Source organism: Ochotona curzoniae, unplaced genomic scaffold (genome assembly GCF_017591425.1).
Source record: "Ochotona curzoniae isolate NIBS_2020 unplaced genomic scaffold, NIBS_Ocur_1.0 scaffold_4683, whole genome shotgun sequence".
NCBI classification, from domain to species: Eukaryota; Metazoa; Chordata; class Mammalia; order Lagomorpha; family Ochotonidae; genus Ochotona; species Ochotona curzoniae.
Window position 1 is genome coordinate 5836475 of NW_024467121.1, and position 25611 is coordinate 5862085.

At 42.4% G+C, this 25611-nt stretch overlaps 1 protein-coding gene, 1 long non-coding RNA gene and 1 pseudogene across 3 annotated transcripts in view; 1 reads left to right on the forward strand and 2 right to left on the reverse strand.

Moving 5' to 3' along the window:
* LOC121148039 (LIM zinc-binding domain-containing Nebulette-like) overlaps window positions 1-25611 on the reverse strand; it is a 194551-nt gene that overhangs the window by 144374 nt on the left and 24566 nt on the right. The gene's annotated exons all lie outside the window — the stretch shown is intronic.
* On the reverse strand, window positions 474-23986 carry LOC121148040. The gene is made up of 4 exons (XR_005882499.1): window positions 23976-23986; window positions 20617-20623; window positions 16451-16457; window positions 474-1270 (listed from the first exon to the last, which is right to left on the reverse strand). It is a non-coding gene; the product is annotated as an uncharacterized LOC121148040 (long non-coding RNA).
* LOC121148038 lies at window positions 14528-15699 on the forward strand (annotated as a pseudogene). The gene is made up of 2 exons (XR_005882498.1): window positions 14528-15319; window positions 15385-15699. The product of XR_005882498.1 is annotated as a WD repeat domain phosphoinositide-interacting protein 4-like (transcript).

Consider the following 25611-nt stretch of genomic DNA (forward strand, 5'->3'; position numbering starts at 1 on the left):
CTTTGTGGATAAAGCAAATCTATATACTTCACATATCATTATATTTGAAACATGACACAAATATTTATATTAGCATATAAACACTAGCATACAGAGCCTTCCAGATCAGAAATATTCAGAAAATGTGAACTGCATCTATTCTGAAAACATAATTTTTCCTTGTATTTGTGGCCAAACAATACCCGATTGATTTTAATAGTATTTATACTGTAACAGGTAGTATAACTAATCTAGAGATTATTTAAACTATGTAAGAGACTTGCTAGTTACATGTAAATACTATGACCTTTTATATAATATACATGAACACCCACAGACTTCAGTATCTACAAGGGATCCTGACATCAAGTCCCCGCGGACACCAAGGGACTGCTGTGTGTGTAGTGCACTTTTCTAAAATACATACATATATATGAGAGGGGCTTCAAAAAGCTCATGGTAAAATGAAGCTAAAAATAGCAAATTTTCCATGAAATTTTCTAGTCCCTTCATATATACATATATCACTTGAAAGCTGGCAGCAACTATCAGGGCAACTGAATCACAATTACTTCAATAATAATCTCCTTAAATCAACAGACAATCTCTTACATGTGCAAACTTATAACACTCAGGAAATTTAATGCTGATGGAACGCTGTTAATATGAAGTCAATTTTCAAATTACTCCATAAATGTCCTTTACAGCTGTGTCTCTCCTCCAGCATGCAATCGGAGATCATATTCTGCATTAATATGTCACATTTCTTTAGACTCCCTTACGTACACACACACACACACACACACACAAAACTGTTTCCCCAGCCTCATTTTGGACTTGTCCAGCAGTTTATTTATAATTCAATTCAGGTTAAATACTCTCGGATGGAGTACTGACTCAATGACAGGCAGATTATGAATCTATGAGTACACATCATTTGCTCCACTAGTTGATATCTGATCCCTAGTTGAAGATAATCCCACTGCACAATCAAATAGTGCAAAGGGTGACACTCTAAAAAGAGTTTACTTCCCAAGAATCTTTCATTCATTGGCTTCCACATCTGATCCTTCTTGTCTGGATCACTTACTAATTATTTAGATGGTTCTAGAATAACGATTTTTCTCTCCCACCACTCCTTCAACATAGAGTAATTGACACTGTTCTTACATATTTCGTAACAGCAAGTGAAAAGACCCAGAATCAGGATATGAGAGGAACAAAAAGGAAGTCCCTTGCTGGAGAGAATGAAGCTTTCCAGAGGAAGGGCACACACTCAGTGAAGTCAGCACTTGGGGAGGGTGTCAGGATGTCTTCTCCAGTTAATTCAGTTCAAAGCAATCCTTCCACTGTGTTAAGCTGAGGGTATTTACAGGCTGTTTGCTTCAGGATGATAATGGGATCCTGGCTCAGGATCTAAAGGAGCTACACTTTCAAGCTTCACACAATAACCTTTGATTTCTTTCCTGAAGTAGAGGGAAGACCTCTGAAAACATCTGACTGAGAACATTGGACATGCCTCCGCCCCCAAAGAAAAAACAGCAGATCATATCTAAAAAACTTGTTTCAGCAGATTACATCAAGGACCCCAAAATTACACCCCTTCATGTTTTGTTTCATGGTGTTCAAAGAAGGAAAGTGTATTTCTTTCTGTCTAATTCTACCTCTCTCATGAGAAGATGCACTAAGCCTTTCTAACGATGTAATTCTGTTTACTTGGGCTGTCTTACTTCCATGATAATGGCAAGCTAGTAGTCCCAAGGTTCAGCCCTTGCCCGTGGATTCCATCCTAGCAAGACTCTGGTCAATGAAGTCAAAAGAATATTTGAATGCATTTCAACAGTCACAGTATAATCCATGAACACTCTGCCAAATCGTTCTAAGTTTGGATGTTGTTTTTAAATGCTCGGTTTTATGCCTTCCAAGGTGACAGAAAGCCAAAAGCAACATAGGCACACAACATCCTCTTATGAGTGACTACAAAACTACAAAATCTCAACCTTAGAACTATCACTAGAGAGTCCAATGCCAGGGTCACATTTTTACTACATAAAATTAAGTACTGACATCTCTTTAAATATTACTGGAGAGAGACAGTAACATCCAAGACAGCCCGGAGACCATAGAACTAAGACTCAATCAGTATAACAGAAAAATGCAGCTGGACAGAAATGCAAGGTTAATAACAAGCTTCTTTTAAAAATTTTTAGGCTTTTTCATAACACTAGAAGCAAAATTTTATTCATCAGAATTTAATATACAAGTTAACAGGTATTTATTTAAAAAAAATGCATTTCCAGAACAGGGAATGTCTGGATTTCTTCCACAGTGCCTACTGCCCTGAAACAGACCTATCTCAACAGCATTAACTGAAAACTCTACAACCAGCGCCTTTTCTCAGGAAACTCCAGTGACAGCCCTTCACTGCCTTCACTTTACCATATTTGTTCTGCACTTCTAGGGTCACTAGATTCAAAATCTCTGAATCTGGTCATAATCCTGGAGAGAGTGGACACATGCAACAGGGATAGATCATCAGCGGTTTCTTGCCTGAGTGACCCGACCCAAAGTGCCACCACAGACAGGAAAGGGCATGGAGCACACCTGGAAGAGACAGACTTCGGGGTTAGAGACCAAGAGACCAAAGGTTTGATTAAGGTTATGGGAAAATAGTCAGTGCTCAGGTATGACATTCAGAATAGATATCAACTTGAGCCATCACCAGAGACAGCAGTTGAAAACAGGAAAAATTTTCCAAAGAAAAGAAAAATGAGAGAAACAAAGCTTAGTGAAGATAAGCACTTATCCTCTCCTCAAGTATTTTTGCCTCATCTATTGATCTTACTTTCTAATTACCCCTCAATGAATGCACCTATCCTCCTAATAAGCCTTCTGTAGTATCAGGAATAAAGTCTGGGGCCTATGCTGTGGTACATCCAGTTAAGCTGCTGCCTGCAGTGCAGGTATCCCACATGGATGGTGGTTCGAGTCCCAGTTACTCTACTTCTAACCCAGTTCCTGTTCATGTGACTGGGAAAGCAATAGAAAATCACCTACACCTTGGGCCCCTATACCCAAGACAACCAGGTCTCCCCATATGCCTCTAGAGCTTACAGCACTTCTGTCTTCCTGAGCACATTTAAAGATAAAACCTTTTCCCTAGTATTTTTAAGGCACTCCAACATATTTACAAACTTTCTTTCACCTTTGGCAAACAGTCCAAACTATTTAAACTAGCAATGATGTGGGCTGAGGATAACTGCTTCTTACTTCATATCTATAGATACAGCATGTTCTTTAAGTTATCACCAACTTTATTCATACTCTGATTATTAAAAAGTTTATGACTCTTTACTATGTTCTAAAAGCCCTGAGCCCACATTTTCCTGCCTTCCCATAAATCCTCACCTCTTAGTTCTTTCTGAAGCACCTGTGCCATTTCCCACATCTGGGTCTCTCCTCTTCACCCCTCTCCCACCTCCATGTCATCAACTTTCACCCTTTTCTTTCATATTGGCCTCTTCTGTAGAACCTCTTCAATGAATTCTGGAGACAGACAACTCTCTGAATGTATCTATCATAAAATATCCAATTGGCTGAATATAGATGTACAGAATATACCTGTAAACTCTTTGCGGGAAATCCCCATCTGCCGAGTATGTGTGAGTGGGCGGGGGGGGGGGGGGGTTATTCACCAGCTCCATTCTACAGAGTTCTATGCATCTAGAAGATAGATAATCATTGCAAATGGCTAAAATGCTTCCTGATACAAGTTACTAAATTTGTGATTGTCCTTTATGACTTAAATCAACACCAAAAGCAAATCAATGAGTTATGGCTTCATAATGAAAGAATTTTTAGGTCTAATACCGAAAACATAAATCTCATCGTGTTTGCAACTTATAATAATCAACCAGAAGCCTTTTTTTTTCCTAATACAGGTCACAGGTTCAGATAGTGATATTTCTCCCTAATAAGTCAAAAAAAAAATCTTTAATGCAGAAAGATAAACCTCTTCAGGCTGATTGGGATCACTTCCTACATGCATGGCAAAAAGAAAGAAGTTGGGGTGAGGAAACAAGAGATGAATTGGACTGCTTGAAGTGTCATGTGAAACCATCTAGCCTTTTTCTTGCAAAATAAAGGGCAAGACAGGGGTGAAGCAATGGAGACTGTCCTTGTGGAAAAGCAGAAATAAATCTACTAGACTCAAATGAACTTGAAAGGCACTTTGGAAAGACTTTGGTTTCTTGACTATCAAAAGCAGTGTGGATATGGCCTAGATGGGAAATAGAAACGTGCTCTTTCCCTCCCTGTGGCCTCCAGAGTTGCCTATGAAGTCACACATGCTCCATCGGGCACAGACAGAAATCAAACTCAGGGTTGTTCGTTTGTTTTGTTTGTGTTGTACATGGTTGATAGGATCAATGTCCTTCAAACATTTACAGTCGTCCTCAGCCTGAGTGAGATATGCTGCACTCTTCTTTTCTGCCCTGGTATTGGAATCTATGCTTCCCTATGGTTCTCCCTTCTGGTCCCAGAGATGACAGGCTCAGGCATGTGATCCAGGTGCCTGGATCTGGCTTACGCGCTGCCTATGTGGATGGGCTCCAATTCCCAACTTGCAGGGGCTGAAGCTAACTCTGCAGCCACCTGGCAAGGCATGGCCAGCTCCACAGCCTTCTGGTCTCCTCTGACCACCTTCTAGGGAAACTCTGGGCCCTTCATAGCTCACCACTCCGCCTTCCCAGCCCATTCTTCAACCCCAGTAACCCACATGGAAGGGAAGAACAGCTGATACATTTCAAAACCATTCCACCTTTAAGATCAGAGCTGCCTTGGTAAGCCTCATGACAACCTCCAGAACAGAAACATTTTTGTTTTGTAACCAGATCCAGAGCTTAGAGAATACAGCCATCCTGAGCCAGTGTCACAGGCCCAGGAAGCAGGAGACCAGAGAGAGGTTAAACACAAACATTTAACATTTTTAAATGCACTCTCATTCATCCACTGTGTCAATTCTAAGGAAAACAAAAATCAAAACACATTTTTCAGTGTAAGAGGTCTAACTGTAAAATAGTAGTATATGGCTCCTTTTCTCTGGAATGAAGCTAAGGAACTAAAGGGACACTTAAAGACCAAGTAAGATTAATGCAGTCTGATGAGCTGCGACATTGGACAAATAAGAATCAATAAAGCCAGAAGAAGGGAGGAAGTGCCAGCTTCCTGCTAATACAGATTCTGGAAGACACCCTGGAATGGTTTGAGTGACGGGTCCCTGCCACCCACAAGGGAGAAATGGATGGAGTTCCCAAATCCTGACTTCCATGTGGCCCAGGTTCCATCCACTGCAAGCATGTGAGGAAGGAACAAGTGGACAGAAATAGAGTGTCTCTCTCTCTCTCTCACTCACTCTCAGTGTGTGTGTGTAATAGATAGAGTTGGTGTGTGTGTTCAAAACAATTTTTTAAACATAAATAGGAGGATCCAACAAAGTCTCATATCCACAGATGATGGGCCAAGGGTGGAGATCTGCTCACATGACAACACCTGAGAAATGAGCCTGGGCCCCATGGCAGCCTAGTGGCTAAAGTCCTTGCCCTGCACAATTATCAACCCGATGCCCCAGTTATAATACTGGTGCCCCACTTCCCATTCAACTCCCTGCTTGTGGCCTGGGAAAGCAGTCGAGGATGGCCCAGAACCTTGGGACCCTGCACCCACATGGGACACCAGAAGAAGCTCCAGGCTCCTTGCTTCGGACGGGCTCAGAAGCAGCCATTGCAGCCACTGAGGAGTGAATCAGCAGACAGAAGATCTTCTTTGACTCCCTTCCTCTCTGTATATCTGACTTTCCAATTTAAAAAAATAAAAATATTTTAAAAGAAAAAAAAAGGAGGAAGGAAGGGAGGGAGGGAGGGAGGGAGGGAGAGGCCTTTTGAGTGGAGAGGGTTGGTGACCTGAGCTGAGAGTGCTTCCTATTTTCTGCTTCCCGGCTCACATGTGGTTGGTCCTCCACACGTGCTCTAACCCTGCTGGCCTCCACCATCACCAGAGCAATGTGGCTGTCTTATCTTAAACTATGAATCTCCAAACTGTAAAGCAAAGCAAGCCACCTCTTCCCTTACTCTTAGGTATTTTAGTTAAAGCAATTAAAATCAGAATAAGGAGAAATCCACCACAAAGGCAATTGATTGTTCTCTTTTTTTTTTTATTGGAAAGGCAGATATACAGAGAGGAGAGACAGAGGAAGATCTTCCGTCCAATGATTCACTCCCCAAGTGAGCGCAAAGGCCGATGCTATGCCGATCCAAAGCCAGGAGCCTCTTCTGGGTCTCCCACGCGGGTGCAGGTTCCCAAAGCTTTGGGCCACAGGCAGGGAGAGCAGGAAGGGAAGCGGGGCTGCCGGGATAGAACCGGCGCCCATATGGGATCCCAGGCATGCAAGGCAAGGACCTTAACCACTTGCGCCACCATGCCGGGCCCAAAGGCAATTAATTTGTAAAGATATAAATGGAAAAGGTCTTGGAAACAGAAAAGTTCTAACTGGAGAGAGATGCAAACTAAAAGAAAAAGTTGGAAGGTAAAAGCACATAGCTCACACATTTCCCAAACCTCAACCTGCAATTCAGCCCAGGATTATTAAAACACACCCAAAATAAGCATGAAAAAAAAAAAAGGAAAATAGAGACAAAGCAGAGAAACAGCATTGAAACCAATATAAAATATGGTCTTCGAACTGTCACTTGAACTTCATTCTTCAGGAACTCCAGAAAGATTTCAGCTGTCAGCGGATACAGCACTGCAGAAAGAATGGCAAGTGGGGAGCTTCTAGCATGTGGTCCCTCACATCACAGACTAGGAAGTCACCACTCTCTAACAGCAAGCAGATCGCATTATGTACTGAAAAACCCACAACTATCCCTGGATCTGTCTGAGATACAAGGACAAAAGGGAAACTGCTTCCTCCAATACGGGAGACACAGACAGGTGGATCCAGGGAGCCGGGGAGACTCCAGAAGCAAAGGCGCTGGGAAGGAAAACTTGAACTGTAACTGAACTGCAGGGAGTTGCAGGTGGCACAATCTGGGAGGGAAAAACTCCAGAGGATGCAGTCCCTGGCAAGGGGAGGGGAAGTGACACTTCAGTGGATTTTATAGCTTGGAGCTTGACTTGGTTCTCACATAATACCAGAGAAAACTTCCCTCTCCTCCTTGAAGTATCCAGAACACTTTGTTCTCCCAAACAAGGTCTGCCCTCAGAAGGCACTATTTCTCCTGCAGTAGTTTATCAGAGCCTAACTGACTTCAGAGAAAGGAAACAGCGATTCAGCCCACACCAACCTTCCTGTGTCACCCAAGGGGGAGGAGAGAGAGGCTGGAAAGCACCTCTGGCACTCACAGTCCAGAAGCATAAGCTCACAAGAGACTAAGCTATTACCTCAGAATGCCACCAAACTACTCACACCCTTCCACACAGCTTACAGTAGAATACTGAATTCTACTAATTGCAGCATGTTCTTTAACCTGGACAACTAGCAAAATAAAAAGTCAAAAATAGATCTAAAACACAAAAAGCCTAATTTGAAGAGACAGAGATAGTACCAGAACCAGACATAGCACAGCTGTTGGATTTACCAGACCAAGAATTTAAAACAACTATGATGACTATACTAAGGATGCTAAAGAAAAACAGAATGCAAGTGGGCAGTGGAAATGGAAGCAGAACAACAGCAATTCTAAAGGAAGAAAAAAAAAGAAATGCTAGAGTCAGAATTGAGAAGTGCCTTAGATGGGCTCATTGGTAGACCCAATGAGGCTAAGGAATCTTTGCACTTCGGTATATCCCAACAGAAATCTCCAAAAATTAAAATGAAATAGAACAAACACTGAAGAAAACAGAACATCAAAAGATACTGGAAGAATATGAAGGTGTAAATGTGCATGATTAAAATACTACAAGTAGAAGAAAGAAAAAAAGGTACAGAAGGAATAACTGAAGCAATGACTCAGAATGCCCTTAAAATAAATGTCAGACAACATACCACAGAGCCACGTGGCTCACAGAACCCCCAAAAAGATAAATGAAAAGAAAATCACTTACTACCTTCAACTACAGAAAATTAAAAGTTAAAATCAATCCTCAAATACACCAGAGGAGAAAATTATTTCTGCAGAGACGTAGATAAAAGCTGCTTTTGACTAGAAATTAAGACACCAACCGGGATGGCGAGAGCCCATGTGAGAGTGTTTGCTCAAGACATTTCCCTCTGATGTGCACCCTGGGAAGCGGGAGGCGATTGTTCAGGCACTTGCAACCCTACAGCCCATATAGGAGACCCAGACAGAGTTCCCAGCTCCTGGCTTCATCTTGGCTCAGTCCTACCCTGCTGCAGGCATCTGAAGTGAACCAGTGGATGGGAGTTTTCTTTGTCTCTATCTCTCCAGCCTTCTCTCAAATCAAACAAACAAATAAGCTATCAAGTTTTTAAGTGAAAGAGTGGGACAGGTGATGATTAAATATCCTTGTCAGAGTGCATGGTTTGATACTGAGTCCCATCTCTGACTCCAGCTTCCTGACAATGCAGACCTTGGGAGGCAGTGATGATGGTGAAACACGTGGGTTCTGCCACCCAGATGGAAGCCTTAGTCCCAGCCCAACCCAGGCTATTGCATGTTCTTGGAAGGTGAGCCACAAAACTGGGACATGCTTGTACGCTCTCTCCCTCTCATTCTCATAGTCATTCATTTATTCTTTCTGTCTCTCTCTCTCTCTCTCCTCACTCACTTCTTCCTCTCTCTTCCTCTAATAAATGAATGATTTTTAAAGCAGGGGTGGTTATATGACTTTCAGAGAACAGGCTTAAAAGCAAAGTTATCATGGATTTTTTTAAACCATTACATGATGATAAAAGGGGTTGATCTGCAAGAAGACACAACAATCCTTGATGTGACATCTAACAACAGAACATTAAAATCCATGAAGCAAAAGCTGATTGAACCATAAGAAGAAACAGGTAGATGAATCAACTAATGTCAACACCAGAAAACAAACAGAGGCAGCAGGCAGAAAAAAAAAATAAAGACATAACTGAACTCTACAGCACACCATCAATCAGGCAGCCATAATTGACATCTATAGACCACATATTCCAACAACAGGATATACTGTCTTCTCACTCGCACAGAACATTCTCCAAGATATAACCCATTATGCACAAATTTACAAGAATTGAAGTCATGTGACATCTGCTCTCAGACCATAATGGAATGAGGCCTGAAAGCAGTAAAGGAGAGCTTACTAGAAAAATCTTAGAATGCATAGTGATTAAGCAACACACCTCTACCTAACACATGGGTCGATGAAGAAATCACAAGAGAAATTGCCTTTTTAAAACGAATGAAACCATAACTCATCAAACTTTGTGGGAAGCAATGACAGAGGAAAATGTATAACACTGAATCCATGTATTAGAATAGAAGAATCTAAAATTGATCATCTGATTTTCCACTTTAGGACAATAGAGACAGGAGAGGTAATTAAATTTAAAACAAGCAATAAAAAAGAAAACAAAAATCAGACCACAAACAAATGAAATGGAAAATAACTGAGAAAAGTCTACAACACCAAAAACTAGTTCTTCATAAGGATCAATAAAACCACTGAATCTATCTCCATGCTAAGAAAAAAAGAGAAAATACCTACTACTAACAGCAGAAATTACAACAGAGCCATCACTACAGACACCACAGACACCTCTTGGATAAAGAAGGAACACTATGAACAAATCCATGCCAATGAAAAACAGACATAGCACAGATGAAGTGGATCAACTCCTTAAGAGATAAGTCTGATCAAGAAGAAAAGGATAGCAAGTTTAAAAAACAGGCTGTTCTTGAATACTGATGATTTACATTAAATGAAGAACAGCCAGTACAAAAAGACTGCTTTTACTAAAAATGAAAGCATTTTTTTAGAAAGCAGATAAAATCTCCATGTGAAAGCTGCCCTCCCTATGTCCTCAAGGACAAGAAATCAGAACACAATCTGTACAGAGCTTACTGAGATAACTCTATCTTCGAAACCTCCCCACGTGCTTTTGTGGCTCCCTGGAGAATTAATTGTTCTTTGTTCTTTGTCCAGTGGGAAAGTAATTGGTTCCACCTACTTCGTCCCCTCTTCATTTCCATACAAGGGCATCCATGCCACATAGAACTTTCAAATAAATCAGTTAGCTTTTATCCTGTTAGTCTATCTCACATCAGCTTAATTCCCAGAGCCAGTAAGGAACCAAAGAGGATAGTGGTGGCTTTTTCAACCCCTGCACAATCAGAACAGGCCTACATCCAATGAGAGATTAAATCTGACATGAATCAGCTCTCCAAAACAGAAAGCACCAAGCTCTGGTGAGTTAACTGGAGAATTCTATCAAACACTTAAGGAAGAACTTACACTGAGTCTGCCCCATTTCTTTCCTAGGATAAAAGCACAGGGAGCATTTGCTAATTCATCCTGAGGCGGGCATTATTCTAGCACCAAAACCCAAATGAAAAAGTGGCAATATGTGCATGCTCCAAGACTGGGTCTCAGTAGACTTGTATTCTGTTCACTGTGAGAATTTTCTCTGTAGAAATAAATAAATCAACACAATAACAAAACCAAACCAAAAACAACCCTGCTGGAGAAAAGCTTACAACAAAATTGATAAAGGCTAGGGAGAAGCAATATCCCCAAATGCTGCCACTTTGTAATACAAGTACATGTGAAGTCTCTGACCCAGACAAAGCCAATTCAAAAGGCTTATGGAAAATGGAATTAAAATTTGTGTTCGTATAAAACATTTTGAAATTCAGGCACACGAATTTCAAAAAGCTAATCAAGACTATGTATTATGAAATATATGGATTTCTAAATATCCCTGCACCAGGACAAACTCATTTAATTCCATTTTCCATGAACTCTTTTTCTTCTCAGTGAATTAGTCATTTCTTCCAGTCACAATGTATCAGAGAGAGAATAAGAAGAAAGAAAGAAGAAAGGAAAGCACATTTGACAAGATCTTTTTTGGTACAAAATGAAGTTGGCAAATTTCCTGCTGTTGTATTTTTGGGGATGGTCACTGGTCACTCTGGTGCCTGCTTTTTTTCTAGAAGGGCAAATATAGATTTTTAAAAAATACATGCATATGATTTATATGGACATATCCTAACATCATAAAGTTCATCTTTAAAATACCTAAGTCATTTAGGATTTAGTTTATTCTCAAAATTGTGCAACCATAAACTATATAATACCAGATCATTTCCATCCCTCAGAAAGAACTCTTTATCCAAACCAACTGTTTCTCATTCTCCCTCTTCCCCATGAGCCTCTGACAACCACTAACCTACTTTTGGTCTCCTTGGATATGTCCATCTTGGACATTTCACCTAAATGGAACCATATATCATGTGGCCTTTGGTGTACAGTTCGTTTCCTTTAGCCCAATAGTTTTAAGAGTCATCATGTCATATCATGCATTAGTATTTCACTCCTTTTCAGGGGTGAGTCACATTCCACACTATATATACCACATTTTGGTTGCTCGTTCATCAATTATACACATCTGGATTGCTTCTAGCTTTTAACTGTTTACTGTGAACACTTACAAACAAGTTTTTGAATGGATATATATTTTCAGTTATCTTGGGTATATTCCAAGGAGTGAATCTGTGGAATGTATGATAATCCTACGTTGAGTTTTTCTGAGGAACTGTCGGGCTGTTCCAAAGCTACTGTACCATCTGATATTCTCACCAGCAATGCCCATGTGTCCCAATTTCTACACCTCATCACCAACAATCGTTGCCATGAGTATTTTTTCACTCTATCCATTCCAGTAGGTGTCAAGCAGTGTCTCCATGTAGCTTTGATTAGCATTTCCATAAGGACAAATGGCTCTGGGCAACTTTTCAAGTATTTAATGATTGTTTGGACATCTTCAAAAAAATGTCTGTTCAAATCTTTGCCTATTTTTAATTGGGATGTTTGTCACTTAAATATTCAGGTGTAACTACTCTGTATTCTTCCATATGCTGCTTCATTTAACTGATGTTAACAAAAGCCAGGGCTGGACCCACCAAAGTCAAGAGCTGAAACTCAATCTAGGTCTTCCATGCAGCTGGCAGGGGACCCAAGCACCTGAGTTCAGGCAGGTGGTTTTAAAGTTTGATAAGGTCTGGTTTGTTGTGGTGGTTGCTGTTTGTGCTTTAAATGTGATATATGAAACTACACCTAATCCAAGGTTACAAAGATTTATGCCTCTGGGTTCTTTTAAGATTTTTATATTTTTGGCTCTTATATTTCAGTCTGTGATCCACTTTGTGCAACTTTTTATCTGATGTGAGGAAGGAGTCCAACTTCATTCTTTTGCCAGGTGTTTGGGTAATGTCTTCAGAACAATTTTGTGAAGTTGCTGTCCTCATGCCATTTCAATGGAAATCACAACTTTAAGTTTTTTAACAAAATTAAATTTCTGGTTAAATTATACAAAGAAGAAAGTACCATGTTTCAGGAGGCCAGGACATGAAGGTTGTTCCTCATGGATAAAATGTAACCTGTTATAATTACTCTGTGGTCTCCTATCACTGAGGTGCAGAAGGCGGGGTGAAGGATGTGAATTTTGATGCCAGAGTCTATCTTTCACTACTTAGAAGCTGTGATGTTGAACCAGGTTCTTTGTGCATCTTACCATGAGGACAGAAAAAATAGCACAGTCACAGAATTGTAAGGATTTTGAGGTTAACACATGAATTAAGTTTGTCACGGTTGTGCTCACCCAATACATACTAGTGCCATGTTAACCCTAGGGGTACAGTTTCAAAGAAATAAGAACAGAATTGGGGCAGGCCTTGTGGGACAGCAAGATATGTAAGTCATTGCTTGGGAGTGCTGCTTCAAGGGCTGGCTTCTCTGCTTCTAATCCAGGTCCCTGCGAATACACCTAGAGAGGCAGCAGATGGTTCCTGGCCACCCATGAGGGAGCCACAGATGGAGCTTCACGGTCTTGGCCTTGACCTGATATAGCCCAACTGTATCAGGCATTTAGGAATGAACCAACAGAAGAGAGATATTTCTTTCTCCATCCATCCATCCATCCATCCATCCATCCATCCATCCATCCATCCATGTCTATCTCATCTCCTTTCCCACCTCCCTCCCTTCCAAAACAAATCAATAAATGTTTTCTTAAAACAAAGGAAAACACACAAGTGAGGTGACTGCCTTGGCAAAATCTCTGATTCTCCCATGTGACTCCCTGGAATCTCAGAGCCTAAAGACTCCTGTTGGAGATCACTTGATATTGGAGGCCATTTCTGTCCTGTGTACAAACCAGGGTCTTTGTCTTGCTTTCCACATACCTGTACAGTTACCTAAGACAAATTCTAAACAGATGCAAATTACTGATGCTACAGACAAGCAAACAAACAAACAAAAAGCAAATTTCAATGTCACCAACCGATGTTGTGCTGCCCTGGATCTAGAGCTGCTCTGTCAGGCCCAGTTGTTTGACCCTGCAGTGATTCTGTTTCCAAATCATTTGGTAACCATGTAAGAAATATCTGACAGTATGTTAGAGGGGCAGGGTTGGTTCTCTCAGTCTTGTTCATTTCCAGAATTTTCTACCATTTCATGAGTTTTGGACAACACCATTTAGTTCTCATAAGCCCACATCATAAACAACTTTAAATCGCTTCCAAGGGCTCTGTTGTTCACCATCAGCCTCTAGTTACCACAATTTGGACAAATTTATTTTCCAAGGTGATTTTCCTCTTCTTACACTGATGCCATTAATCTGTATGCATTTAGCAAATGCAAATAACCTTAGTATTCATAAGTACCAATTACAGTTAGAGGGAGAACCTCTTGGAATGGAAGCCGGCTCAGGGTGCTAAGTTCTGACAAACATTGAACTGTGTTCACCCAGAGGAATTCCACCAGAGTCAATATTCCCCATAAAGGTCCCTCTCGTGGTGTATTTCTTACCTGCATACAGACACATACTTATTTTAGTCTTTCATGCCTCTTTTAAAGTCCAAGAATGGCAAAGCTCAGCTTGACCATGAGCCCGGTGCTCCTTTATCCACATCCCAGAAGCCCCATCCATTTCCTCCTTGGACACTTCTGCTGAGTCACTCCAGCTGTCACAGAGCCTTGTCTGTCTCAGCACCTATTTCAGCCCAGAGCCCAAACTGAGAGCAAACAGTCTGAATCCCAACCCACAGATGTCCCTCACTCAAGAAAACACGCTTTCCTCTTCCAATGTAAATTTGGAAAGAATATACTAGGGTTTCTCTTAGCAAACGAACTTGTAAAACCATGGCAGGCAGTGAGGCCACAGGGCTGCTCCACCAGGACCACCTTACCGGCTGTCTTCTGGTCTGCTCCATCCTTACCCTCCCACATGGCTGCTTTAAGACTCAATGTCTCGAGGGGCGCTGAGACCCTGGAGGTCAGGGAAGCCCGGCCACGGGCGCCACCAAGAACCGGGCTTGACAGGGGGAGAGAGATCACAAGGGAGAAACAGACTGGAGTTGGAACACAATCCCAGGGGGCAAACCTGGAAAATGGCTCAGCTGCCACTTCGAGGAGTGACCAGCGTGCGATTCAACCAGGATCAAAGCTGCTTTTGCTGTGCCATGGAGACAGGTGCACACATCTACAATGTGGAGCCATTGATGGAAAAGGGACATCTGAGTGAGCCTTTGTGCTGATCTGGGATGATGTCCGGGAGGGCAAGGACTCCAAAGACAAGCCCGTAGTAGAGTTCACCTTTACCAAGCCCATGCTGGCTGTGCACATGCGCATGACAAGCTCGTGCTCGCGCTGAGGAACCGCATCTATGTGTACTCCTTCCCCAACAACCCACGAAAGCTGTTTGAATTTGACACCCAGGACAACCTCAAGGGGCTCTGCAACCTCTGCCCCAGCCTCCAGAAACAGCTGCTCGTGTTCCCAGCAAACAAGTGTGGCAGCCTACAACTTGTGGACCCAGCAAGCACAAAGCCTGGCACATCATCAGCTCCTTTCACCATTAATGCACATCAGTGATGTGGCTTGCGTGTCATTGAACCAGCTAGGGAACGTGGTGGCCTCAACCTCCCAGAAAGGCACCCTCATTCTCCTTTTTGACACCCAGTCCAAGGAGAAACTGGTAGAGCCGTGACAAGGCACGGACCCTGCCACCCTTTACTGCATTAACTTCAGCCACGACTTGTCCTTCCTGTGCGCTTCCAGCGATAAGGGCCCAGTTCATACATTTGCTCTCAAGGACACTCCTCTCAACCGCCGCTCTGCATGAGTATTCCCTGCCCCGGCTGCCATGGCTCTATGCCCCTATTATATACCACACCTGGACTTGGCCAGTACTGTAGCAGGCTGGCTCACGTGGGCAAAGTACGGCCTATGATTGGACAGTCCGGGGATTCCCAGTGGAGCCTGGTGAGCTTCACCGTGCCTGCATCTGTGCTTTCAAGAGTGTAAACTCCGTCTCTGCCATTTGTGTCGGTGGGACCTTCCACAAACACGTCTTCACCCAAGATGGAAACTGCAATTGAGAGGCTTTCGATGTGTACCTTGATATTTGTGATGATGATGACTTCTAAGGACCCTGGAAGCAGGATTAGGGACCTGTCATGGCAGGCTGCCAGTGGAACCTTGGTGCGGGTGTGGGGGGAGGGTGCTCTGTTTCCAATGCAGCTCCGTGAAAATTCCACTGAGACAGAAGATGCTGCAAGTAGTTGGGCCCTTGCCCCTGCTGGGGGAGACCAGGATGGAGTCCCTAACTCCTGGCCTCACTGTGGCCCAGCCTGGCTCTTACAGGCATTTAGAAAGTGAACCATCAAACCGAAGATCCCTCTCACACTGCACTCTCGCTTGCTCTGTCTTTGCCTCTCTTTCCGTAGCACTGAGCTCACTACCTGCCTGGCCACTTTCTCCAGGTGCTGCCATACAAGCACAAGTGTAACTGATGGTGGAAAGGAGATGAGCATGGGGGATGATGGGTGTCATGATTTCTAATGATCAGGGGTCGGGCAGCTCCTCATCGCCAGCCCCCCTCCAACAGGGTGATGACCACTATAACAGAAACGACAAGATAAGAAGCCCCCACTAAGTTGGCCTGTTTAAACAGTGGAAACCAAATCAGGCTCACATTACCAGGGCAATTGGAAGAATTATTCAAGTCACACCAAACACTTGCAAAGTGTACCCATTTTCTGCCAGGAATTTCCAAGACCAGGTAGTGGGGGAACATACAAGTGATGGTATTCCGAGGGACAAGCTCAGTAGTCCTTGGCCTCCTACTGAGTTCACCATGTGATGGTCCAGAAGGTAAATGCAGCAGCTCATTTAAGAGACACAGAGAAGGGCCTGGTGCACTAGCCCAGTGGCCAAAGTCCTCGCCTTGCACGCACTAGCATCTGATATGGACGCTGGTTCTAATCCCGGAATCCTGCTTCCCATCCAGTTCCCTGCTTGTAGCCTAGGAAAGCAGAGGGGGACGACCCAAAACCTTGAGACCCTGCACCTGCGCGGGAAATCCAGAGGAAGCTCCTGGCTCCTGGCTTCGGATAGCACAGCTCCAGCCATTGTAGCCACTTGGGGAGTGAATCAGTGGATGGGAGATCTTCCTCTCTGTCTCTCTTCCTCTCTGTATATCTGACTTTCAAATAAATAAATAAATAAATAAATAAAAGACAAAGAGAAAAAAATCCTTGGAACAAACTGACCATGATTACAAAGTGGAAGAAATAAGAGTACTTTTAAAAGTTCATGGAAATTATATTATCTTTTAATTCTTTTTTCTTTAATGTCTTTTTTTATTTATTTGAGAGAAATAGAGAGATAATACAAACTCCTATTTAATATATCTCTCTCCAAATGCCCGCAATGGTCAGAGCTGAGTCAAAGCCAGAACTGGGAATTCTGTCCATAGCTCTCAGCGGTGTGGCAAGAACCAGATTTTTTGATTCAGTCTGCATTAGCAGGAAGCTAAAATCAGGAACCAGAGTCAGGTACAAGACTCTGGCATTCAGATATGGGACAAAAGTGTCTTCACTGTCAGGCTGTCAGCTCCTTCCATGAACTCACTAGAGTGTCCTCATTTCAACTGAACAGAAGCAGTGCACACTTTACAGGAGAACTAAGAGAAAGCTTCGAGTTCAGCACCACGTCGGAGGAGAAGGCTAGCCAGACCAGGGACAAGGGATGAGCACCAGAACACAAGGATGTCTAGGGTGAATAACCATCCCTACAATTCCATGACCACTTGCTCAAGATGCTATAGCAGGTGTTCAGCAATGAACATCTCGCCAAGCCCCATGTCCACTACCAAGTCAGCATTACCACAGGACAAGTTCCATAGCTTTCCCAGGGTCACAGAGCCCACAAACTCCTGAACTATGAATGGAACGCAGATCCACTGATTCTAAAACATTTACTAAAGAAAAATCACTAGAAAAGGACATTTATAGGACAGAATACCTGCCATGAAACCAGAAAGTGACTGCTATTTTCCCAGATACTGAGTAAGCAAAAATAAAACCAAATTACCCAATGGAAAGAGCACATGATAATAAGTGGCAGTCATTTGTGACTTCATGATATTCCTACACATGATCTATTCCTGTTTGGAGTCTCTCTTTACAACTGTGAGTTAGCCTTCAGATCTATCTGAAAATAAGTCAGCAGCAAAATTCAAAGGTAAACACAGTCACCCCTAGCCACGATGTACTCACAGACCTCTCAGATGCTAAGACCTGTGACTGGCCTGGGAATGTTCATAATCAAGTTATACAGCAGTGGAACTCTCTACAGGCATTTAAGTCAAGTTCAAAGGCTGTAATTCAAAGGAACATAAAAAAAATTAGAGAAAGGCATTTTCATTAGCATGAAGCCTTAGAGTTGTAGCCAACACTTTTAAAAAAGAACGTTTAAAATCCCATCAGATGAAGATAAAATAACTATGTAATACAGCTAAAAGCTTTAAAAAAAAAAAAAAAACAGACTATGATCAAGTAGAGAAGCAACTACACCCTGGATGAGGACACAGCGGTCTGTCTAGCACAATCAGAGGAAAGGAAGACATAAGGAGGTCAACCCAGGGGACCAAGGGTATGAAGGGTGTGAAGTGCTATTGGTTGTTATAGCAACTACACAGGGATTACTCTTGTGCTGCCATAGCGATTATAAAATGGATTTCTCTGTAGCTGAAAAAGAAGACGTATGCCTCCTCAGTTCCCAATCTGTCCAGAGGAGCATATCACCACCTAGTCCCCTTAGCAAGCTCACCCACCTCCCCGAAGGAAGCAAGCATCCCGACTCTGAAAGCCACAGATTTAAATCGAGACACACGGAAATAAACAAGAGCCGAGGATGAATAACTGTGTGAAGTTCAGAATAATCTTTGTAAATTAGATACTAAAATATACAGAACTTTTGAGAAGCTAATGTCTTCAAAAATGTGCCGTGTCGTGATTTTAGATTTGCACTTGAGTAAAACAAGGAAATAAAAGTGTATTCAAACAACATTATAATTTTAGGAGAATGAGATATCTACTGAGTTTAAAAGTTTAAGTTTTAATCTAGGAGAATTATTTAATTGTTTACGCAAGTGTATTCCAAGATCTCCAGGCGTGATCTATCAGGCATCTGAAGTGATTAAAAACAATATTGAATATAAAAGGGTAATTTGGAAGTGTTTGTGAAATATAAAATGAAAAGTTTATTTTGGTACAAAAATTTTAAAAATATATACATATATTAGATAGATAGATAGATAGATAGATAGATAATACTTTGGAAAGTGCATAGTAAATGTGTTCCATGAAGAAACTACACATAGATTACAATATTTCATAACATAATATGCTTATGCTTTTAATTCTATTTTCCATAAACTCTTTAAAGTACTCTCATTAAGTCACAAATACTACTTTAAATGTTTAAGCAGATGTGATCAAGTTACAAACTAACTAGATCAGTGGGAATTTAATCAGTTCAACTTGAATTTATTGACAGTTATTTAAACCAAACACCCAGAAACTGTTATTACTTTCCACAGTATTTACTAAATCCATACAGAGATTAACAAGACATTAAAGGTAAAATAATGTAATAAAATTAAAATGTAAAATTAAGCTTTAATTTCAGTCCTACCAAATCTGTACGTTAATCCAATCATGAATAAATATAAAATTGAGTATTCTAATAAAAAAAGATCTCTAATACTTTAAAATGTTACTGCCAGAAAAAAAAAAACTGGTTCATATTAACAATTACCAACGAATATAATTCAGCTAACCACATAATCTGGGATTTTCTTTAGACAAAAATGACTTTATTGTTTTATCTCATGAAATTTGAATGAGGTCGATAGGTAACACCACCATTTCAATGTTAATTTCCCAATTCTGAAAATTATATGCTATTTACGTAGCCAAATGTCACTGTTTTCAGAAATATATGATGAATTATTTGCTTCAAGAGATACCACACCTATACTTATCTCAATAATCCAGGGAAAAAAGACAGGAATATAAAAATAATAGAAAGATTTTTTAAGTACACTAAAACATCATCATTTAGAGAGCTAAGTGAAAAGCAAAATAGGAATATTTTGCAATATTCTTGCAAATTTTCTTGAAGTACAGTTTATATTTAAAACGAAAGTTAAAAGAAAGAAGAATCATATGGGCCAACACTATAGCACAGTAGGCTAAGCCCCCTGCCTTCAGCAGCAGCAGCCCATACAGGTGGGCGCTAGTTCATGGGCCAGCTGCTCCACTTGTGATCCTGCTCCCTGCCTGTGGCCTGCGAGGACAACAGAGGATGAATCTAGTCCTTGAGTCCCTGCACCCATGTGGGAGACCCAGAGTAAGCTCCTGGTTCTTGGCTTTGGACGTGCTCCACTCCGGCCACTGTAGCCATTTGGGAAGTGAACCAGCAGATGGAGGATCTCTCTCCCTCTGTCTCTCCTTCTCTATGTAAATCTGCCTTTCCAATAAAAATAATTCCATTTTTTTAAAAAGGAAGAATAATTACTAATTTTTAAAGGTCCATTTTTTGGCACTCAAAATCATCCACTGACAGAAAAGCATATAGATAAATAAAAGTAGAAAAGAAAATAATGTAGGATAAAGGGACAGGACTGAATAAAATGAATCAGAGGGAAATTTCACATTCTTTACAAGAGCAAGAAAGTATTATTTCAAGTATGTTAGGATTTCGTCTTCTTTGCACCCAAAGTCAGTATTCCCCTTTGAATGAAGGATGCTCAAAGCAATGTCTGCCCCAAAGTGTACTTGGTATGGTACCAGGGTCCAGGACCGCTGCCCCACTCATCACAATCCCTCCAGTAGACTCCTCTTTTGGAAAATCTTGGTCTAATACCAAGCAAGTCTAGGTGAAAGGCAGCCCTGCCCCTGCTATCCTCACAGCCACTCCAGCCAGGACCAAGGACTCTGAATCACTCTTTGTAACAGGACAAAAGACCTCATTCATTCAGAAACTCAAAGGGATGACAACTCTCTTAGCATTCTTCTTGGAAAATAACCCACTATTAGGAAGCATCCCATCCCTTTTGCTGGTGTTCCTGACCCACAGACTTAAAATATGCCCAGCAAGACAGCTAAACAGTCAAAAAATATTTACGGTTTCCCCCTGGGGTTGGTACCATCCCCCACTCTGAGCACGACCTGAGCCATCCTGTGTTCCTAATCACACAGACTTCAGCCTAGCTGTCTGGCTACACTGGGTGGCACCACACCAGTGGTCTGACTGCCTGCCCTGGTGAGGGTACTCTGGACAGAACATGAGAAAACACATATTAACAACAACTGGAAAATACGCCAGAAGTAGACAAGAAATGTTCTAAGAGCATCAAGGACTAAAAATCAAAATGAGGGACTAGCATGTGGATAAAACCACTGTATGTGCCTCTGGGATGCCAGTTGGAGTCCTAGCTGTTCTGTTTCTGATTCCCTGTTACACTCCTGAGAAACCAACAGAAGATGGCTCAAGTGCTTGGACCCTGCTATCTACATGGGCGACCCTAACCTGGCTTTGGCCTCACCCAGACCAAGTTGCTGAAGCCATTTCGGAAGTAAACCGCCAGGTAGAAGATATCATTCTTGCTTCTCTCTCTCTCTTTCTCTCTTTTTTTCTCTCTCTCTCCTTCCCTCCCTCTCCTTTCCTCCTTCCTTCTCACTCTCATTATAGTTCTGATTTTCAAATACATAAGCCTTTAAAAGAAAAATCAAAATGAATATCTAAGGAGAATTTTAATATCCCCTGCTCTAAAATCTTTAAGATCGTGGAAGTACTATTTCCTATGACATTTCAAATATTCCCAGTGCCTAAAAACGGGGGGTGGACCACAGAACCTTGTCAGGAGTATGTATGTGAACACTTGCACAGCTGTGTGTGATTGATGCATGGAAATACTTATCAATTACCTTGTCCTTTCCTTCATGCAACAGGCACCAACCAAGCATATTGTAAGCACACTGTGAAGCTATGTGGGGCTGTCAGAAGGTACAAACAGCTAAAAATTCAAACTTTAAAAATGTCCTATTAACTGCATTACAACAGCTCAGTGAAATAACCACAACCAGCCTCATTTTCAGGGTAAGAAATGTGGGGAGTGGTGTGGGAACAGATAAACGTCAGAATGGTATCAGATAGCACAATCAGAAGTCTTACTGGAGTTTCAGATCCCAAAGCTCTCTCTTTGATCAGGAATTACTGGATAAGTTCAACAAACCCAGAACCAGGTGTCCAGATCCCAATTTCTCATGTGCTCAATGAGTGATTTAGAACAGACAGACCCTAAGATTATTTCCAATCTTGAAAGAAAAAATTCTGGAGTATCTACCCTAAGACTTGGCCTCACTATATACACATAAACCACATCAGGGCAACACATTAAAAACCCTGAAATAAGCTAATTTCAGAAAAACTTTAACTCTCTTGTACATATATATATAGAGAGAGAGAGAGAGAAAGAGAGAGAGAGAGAGATGAGGAAAATTACAATTATTTAATTTTTAAAAAACATGATTATTCAAATAAGGCACCAAGGGGGGAAGTGTGCTTACTTCCTTTTTCTTGGGAAATTGAGGAGCACACAGAGGCAGCCCTGTCACTTCCTTGAGCCCACGGAAGGCAGGAAGGAGGCACCCTACAGAAAGAACGGATACTCTTGATCTCCTCTCAGGAAGAAAGCCACAAGCATGCCCCTAGCCACCTGTACTTTCCCCAGGATTAGAAAATTTCTGCAAGTTAGGCTAAAAAGCGTTGTTGCATGTTGGGCACTGTTTCCCCTGTATGAGCAAGGTCTTCCCAGATGCTCCTTCCAGCCATCAGCTCCCTCCCTGGCTGCGGAGACTCCCAGAGAGCACTCTCCACCAGCAGAAGCCGACTAGGAGCCAGGTTCCAATCCAAGTCCCACCATTCACTGACTACCTGCAACTATTTCATGCCCTCTCAAAGCCTCTGTAAAATAGTGGTTAATATCAGATCTCTTGTCTCAAGAAAAACACATACACATTTTAATTCACAAAAATCCCCTTCAAAACAGTAAAATGAAAATCCAACTCTCAGCAGTTCAAGGCGAGTCACAGGGGTGGGCACTGTGGCACAGCACGTTAAGTGCTCCTCAGAGCTTTCCCATCTCTCCTTGGGGCGCCCGAGTCACATCATCATTGCTCCCTTCTGACCCAGCTTCCCAGATGACGGCACACAGGCTGGGATGTGAGAGAGACAGACCGAATCCCTGGTCCCTGGCTTTTGCTTGCCCTATACCCAGCTGTTACAGGCATCTGGGGAGTAGATCAACAAATAAAAGATTTGCTTCTCCCTGACTTTCTCACTCTTTCATATAAAAAAAAGGCTAGTCACAGAAGTAAAAATGGGCAGAAATACTGAGCAAGGAGTTGAAAATAACACAACTGTTAGATGCTATTTTTCATCCAACCAACTGAAAAATTTGGAGAGTATAATTGCAAAGGTGTGAAAAGATGGGTATTCTACATACTGTTTGGAAGGAAGGCTGCTGTTGCCTTTCAGATGGAGAGTTAGGCAGCGTCCAAGAAATCCTGAAACACCTGATCTAAGGAATATTAAACTGCCTTTGAAAAAAAAATGGAATAGATACATTTCTGTTTTGACCTGGGATCAAACATGAAACTTGAACAGTACCTGACACAGCAGCTGCTTGGCAAATGGTTCTTGAATAAATCTTTCTACAGCACTTCATATATTCTATCTTACCAAACATTTATAACAATCCTACTGTATGATCCAAGCATATATGTTCCCAATGAGAAGGGAAGGAAATTCAAGTTTAAAGTCATTCTGACCTACCCAAGAACACAAGCCGAACATGGGGAGCCCAAATGGAACTCAATCCACTCTCCTGGCAGAGGTCTAACCCAGGAGGCAAGTCCTCTAGGGACACACCAAGCTGGTAGGCAGCTGAAGGGTCCCTGACTCTTCAAAAGATTGACTCTGCCTGAGTCAATCTTTCAACAGAAAAGCCCTCCGTTAGGTGAGGCCTGGCCCCCTGGACCGCAACTCAGAAGCATGGGACATCTAACAACAGGTCTGAAAGGAGGTCATTCAACAACAGGTTGTCATGGAAACCCGAACCTCTCCTCTTGCCTCAGGAGCAAAACAGAGCAGCGAGGGAAAGAGGAGCATTTGTTAAGTGCCTGCAATGAGCCAGGCTGGATGAATAGGGGAAAAAATGCATCTGAATCTTCCTTCACAAATCACTAAGAGAAAAAGCAACTGTATTGTTAGACAAAGTCTAGAACAGGTCTGTGTGGGCGCTTAATCTAGGTCATTAAAAACTGTAAAGGAACTGATCCTATGTGGTGCATACTCCAGCCACCCTGCGATGGCTGCACCTGGCAGGTGGCACAACACCATCCTGTTACCAACGTGGCTCCCACCACCACACAGCTCATCAGGAAGCCTGCCTCCAACACAGACTACCTGGCCATGCCTGGAATACACATTTCACAAGCACAGGCGGAGGACTGCTGGTTTGGAAAACACAAACACTGTGTCTCAGACCAGCTACAGAACAGCCAACACACCCATAAATGCCAGATGTTGAGTTCTCAAGAGAAGTCTTCCTTTATTCAGCTCACTCCTACATCATCAGAAAATGGGGAAAATGGTGCTATGCTAGGGCATTGTTACCTTGGAACTTTCATCTTAATTACAGAAGCTCTTGGTAACCGTTGCTTAGTAACAAACACATTTGAAACAGATTTGTTGATGCTCTGAAAAGACCTTAGAGTGAGATTCACTGATAGAGAAAAATAGCAATGGCCTGGTAACGTGAATATATATATCTCTCTTTTAACTCTGAAACTGCTCATAAACGTAGGATATTACCACATTCCAAAGATATTATTCCATCTCTGCAGTAGTTTTCTAACATTTCATGCTACTTTGCGGCTGATCCATTACTTTCAGAACCACTTCAGACACAATTTTCTGACTCAAAGGTATCAAGACTTGGTGACACTGGCCTTGGGCTTTTAGTCAACCCAGGATTCTGTGCAGAAAGCAATGGCTGCTGGATTGCCCCAGGTCTACAACACCCTTCCTGGCATCATTTTAAAGAATTCTTTCTCTCCCAGATCTCAGGAGTGCCTGGGGCTTCGGCTGAGTTTTCAAGTCAGAGGAAAAAGCAGGAGAAGCTGTGCCCCAATCTTTCCCAGAATACTTCTGCAACACCTGTTAATAAGATCTGTGATAAAGGCGGAAGTGGAGCTGCACCTCAGGACTGCGGCCCACACGCATCTCCAGAGCAAAACGTAAACCCCACACAGCCTCCTCACTGGGGCAGGAGGACTCTTCCTGCCCCCTAACCTGGCAACACCTTACCTGCCCAGCACCACTTCCACCTCAGAAACAGGGAGTCTTCCCTTATCTCAAAAGAAGGGACCCCCCCACAGGCAAAGTAAAAGCCCACTCCATTTTCTAGTTCTGGTATTTCCCCTGATTTTGCTTCTCTTCCAGTCTCAGTCTCCATCTCTGTAGCTCCCTCTCCCTCTGTTCCTCCCTCTCCCCTTACCCCTTTCTCCTTTCCTCTCCCTCCCCCTCTCTTCTCCCTCCCTCTCTCTCTCTCTCTTCCACCATCTCCCTCTCTCCTTCCCCCTCCCTCCCTGTCTTCCTCCCTCTCTTCATCTCTGTTTCCCCTCCCTCTCCTCCTCTCCCTCTCCAAATCTCCTCTTAAGAAAAATCTCCATTTACAGGCTTCCCTTTCTCACCTCCCACTCAACCCCTCAACCCACTGCCACCTCCCTTCACGATTTCCTCTTCCTGTCACCACTCTGTGAACTCATGGCAGACTTAGATTTCTGAAATGTATGCTACTCTTCATCTAGTTTTCAAGAACTGCACCTCCTAGGACACCTGTCCCAGCACCCAGCTTCATGCAGCTCACCTGTGAACACAGCCTGTAGCCTCCCCTCAGCTGTCAGTTTCTTCCAAACCCATCCTAACAGAAAACTTCCTTCCTCCACTGAGAAGCCAGCTGTGGAGCACCACATTCTACAGCAATCTCCTTCTGCTTCT